We start from the raw sequence: 4,082 nt of genomic DNA, 5'->3' as shown, positions 1-4,082 counted from the left end.
AATAATCGCTCTATCTCTTCCTTAATTTTAGGAAGTACATTAGGAGCGAAACGCCTAGGAGGTTGCCTATGAGGTTTAAAATTAGGCTTGGTTGATAATCTATGTTCCACCAAATCTCTATCTAAACTAGGCATATGTTCACATTCCCAAGCAAAATAATCTTTGTACTCCTTTAATAAAGCGATTAATTTATTACTAACCTCTTGATCGAGCATTTGGCTGATGAACGTTGGGCGATCTTTTCCTTCATTGCCAATATTCACTTTAATTAGGGGGTCTTGTGCTTGAGCGTATCCAGGCTTGGCGATCCTTATCACTTCGTCATCTAGTTCTTTTGTAGGCATTTCTTCTTCTAAACAATCCACAATGTTGACTTCTCGGCCAATACTTTGTTCCAACTCGAACACTGCCAGTTTGTTTCTCAATGCTTTCAAGGCTGCTGCTCCTTTCGTCTTGTCCTTTCATTCTTTATTAAAAGCCATTAATTTGGCTTTGAAGGCCTGAACATTGGCCATTTGTCTTTGTTGCTTACAACTCATTTAAAACTCCTTGATTATTCTTTTGCCAATTACTGGCTCCTCCAGGGCCACTATGTTTGGCCTCATCTGACTGAATATTTTAGTGAGTGCATCTACTGAAAACAGCTCTTCACTCTGCGTGACAATCTGAGTTTCTTCTCCACTTAGACTACTCTGACAGGTCCATAATTTCCTTCGTACATGAACCTTTCCACCGAGTTTGCTTCTATGACAAAAGGCCTATGATCGGCCTGCACCACCTCTGCTTCGCCTTTATCATTCCAAAAAATTAGGCACTGATGGAGCGATGAAGGTATACAGCGACTTCCGTGTATCCAATCTCTTCCTAATAACACATTGTAACTAGTGGGACCATCTATTATAAAGAAGACTGTGGTCCTGGTGGTTGTTCTTATAGTTATGTCCAATGGCATAACCCCTTTAGCTGAAATTGCTCCTCCATTGAAACTTGTCAGGATGACTTCCGTTGGGATCATATCACCTTCTGTCTTTACAAATTTCCTCATTATCCTAGATGGAATGGTGTTTATAGCTACTCCATTATCGACAAACACTTTTGCCACAGGTATGCCGTTAACTAGAGCTTTAACGTACAATTGCCTCAAGTGTTTGATCAATTTCATGGCTGGTCGCTTAAAAATAACTTTTTCGGCAGCATCTATTTCCACTTCCTGCTTGTCCTCTGTCGAGTTACCCTTTTGTGATAAGTCAACGTGCAGCATATCGCACCGAGCCTCTGTCTCCTGAATTCCCTTTTTACTATTTTCTAATGCTTCTTCTTCAGTTACCCAAGGAGGAGGCATTATTCTTGGAGGTCATTCATACTTTTCAGAGTGAGAGACTCTCTTCTTCCTTTTGGGCGTCCCGTACAGCACGTAAAAATCGAAAGAACGCCCAGATGGTTCTCCCAACAAGTCTACTTCATGAACTCCCTCTCGATGTAATTGCTTCAACAGAGTATTGTACGATACTCCTCTTCTTCTCCTTTCTGCTTCCAGATCGATTTTCTCTTCGATGTCTGTCATACCATCATCTTCTTCACCATTGTAGGCCTCTCTAGAAGTTTGGTCTTCTTCATATTCCAGCATGCATGTTTCCTCTTCGTTATCCTCCTTTTCTTCTTCTCCTTTCTCTTTGTTCTTGAACTCATTGGCTAGTAAATAGTTATTAGCCATGACAGGAGGTAACGTACCAAATTGGATAGTGAGGGGTTGATCTGGATCTTCTCCACCCCTCTGTCTCGCTCAAACTTCGACCTCCCTGAAGAAGTCTCTGGTAATTCTTCCATAGGTTCGCCTGTACCAGTCTCTTCACTGTCTTTGAGAACATTCTGATTGGCAGCTTCGAATAGTCTAGGTGCCTTAGGACGTAGCATTCCCTGTTGTTGCCTCATCATTTGCCTGTAGTTCCGTTGAAAATGCCTTTGTTGGGTTCTAGTCATCTCATTGAAAGGTATCGCCGCTCCAGCCTCATACTGGAATGAATGCCATACATTTGGTTGGCGAGGTTGCGGTCTGAATGTTTTCCCATTATTTACTGGCCTGAACTGCCTCTCAAAAAGCGGTCCCTTATAGAACGATGTTCCCTGCCCTCTACCAAGCTGAGCGTTTGGAAAAAAACTAGGGCGATGATGATACTGTCATATCCTGATTTCAGTGCATTTGCACTAACTTCTTTTTTGCATCTTGCACATAGGACGTCTTCATCCTTTTTGGGCTCTTTCCGTTTGATAAGTTCAAAGACACTGAGATGTGGTCCAGGGTCTTCTTCACCATCATATATAACCAACTTGAATTTTGGCAATTTGTTTTTGAAATCAGATGTCACCATGTTCACTCCCAGTGACTGTGGAAAAGGGTTTTCATCCACTGCCATCTTCTTCTTATCCTCGAATGTAATTCGTCCTGATTCAATGGCATCCTGTAACACATGGAGAAAAACCAAGCAATTGTTAGTTAAATATGACCATGCATTATACCACTTACAATATTTTTTACCCTTAATTTGTTCAGGGCTTAGCAATTTATGCTTATCGCTCAACTTTATCTGCTTATCCTTATATAATTTATCAAATATAAGGTCAGCTTTGGTTACATCGAACGAGAATGTTCTAGCCTTTATGTTTTCACTTTTTATAGCCTCATCCCTGCCTGACGGTCTAGTTTTAGCCATTATAGGAAAAGTATATGTGTCTCCTTTAACTAATTCGGCCAAACACATTTCGGTTTGATCGTAATACTCATCGTTAATAGTATGAACATCAAAATTTGGGTCTCTATAATAAGTCCCTTTACTAGAATTTTTCATTTGTTCTTCTTCTCTTATTAATCGTTCATACTTAATCACGTTCGCGCTCAATTGGAAAAGATTAGGAAATTCATTGTCTTGAAATTTCTTTTTCAAATCAAAGCTTAAGCAACTTTGAGCGATTTTGACAAACTCCTTTTCGGGCAAAGGTACAAAACATTTACTTTTTGCCATCTTGAACCTTTGAAGGAAACCTTCTGCCCATTCATTTGGCAGTTGATGTAGATTCACCAAATCGGCCAAAATAATTTCAAACTCAGTCTTATAAAACTGAGCATGGAACAATTGCTCCAATTGTTGCCAAGTTTGGACAGAGTTTGCTGGCAAATTGATGAACCAGGAAAAGGCTACTCCTGTTAATGAATTAGGGAACAGCCTCATTTTATGGTAATCAGTTACGTCACCACTTTGCAGTGTGAATCGCCCTATGTGTTCTAAAGTAGACACCTCTCCTAAATTGGTAAACAATGAGAATTCTGGTACTTTATAGCCTCTAGGCCATGGATATGATTGGTCTACCCAATCAGGATATGACTTTGTGTAAGTCGGCCTAATGACAGGACGTACTTCAAAAGCCATCTAGTCTTGTACGATTTCCATAATCTGATTTCTCAACATGACGTTGGGGTCATATGGAATTCCTACAGGTTGGTTGATCGGTTGATTTGCTTGAGGCCTGATGTTTGGTCCTTGATTGGCAACAAAGTTACCATGATTTGGGCTATTGTTACTATTGGCCTGAACATTTATTCCATCATTAACACGTGGGGTATTCTGCCCATTATTTAGGACATTATCTCTTACATTTAGGTTACTCCCCAAGTTAGATGTACCAACGTCACTATTCTGATTTGGTATTACACCACCCCCTGGTTTGAAGTAGAGGGGTCGAAAGGTGGTACTACCCCTTGATTTAAACTTAGGACTGGGGGATTATGTCCCACAATTGTCCTAACTTGAAAGTGGTTTGCAAGAGGCACAACTGACTGACAAATTTGGCCTACTAACTTATTCATTATTTCGTCCAAAGTATTCAGTTGTTTGGCCATGTTGTCAGAATGTGCATTCCCATTCTGGGTAAATCTTTCCATATTATGAATACTTCGTAGATTTACCTGTTCAACGACATCTTGTGTGAGTTATCCAAGCAGTGCACGCATAGTTCGAGGACTCAACTCTGCCATTGATTCGTAACGACTGTTACTGCTTTGATTCTGTCCATCTGTTCGTGGAGAG

The sequence above is a fragment of the Olea europaea genome, chromosome 14 (assembly GCF_002742605.1).
Source record: "Olea europaea var. sylvestris chromosome 14, O_europaea_v1, whole genome shotgun sequence".
Classification (NCBI taxonomy): Eukaryota; Viridiplantae; Streptophyta; class Magnoliopsida; order Lamiales; family Oleaceae; genus Olea; species Olea europaea.
Note: the sequence above shows the minus strand (reverse complement) of the source record.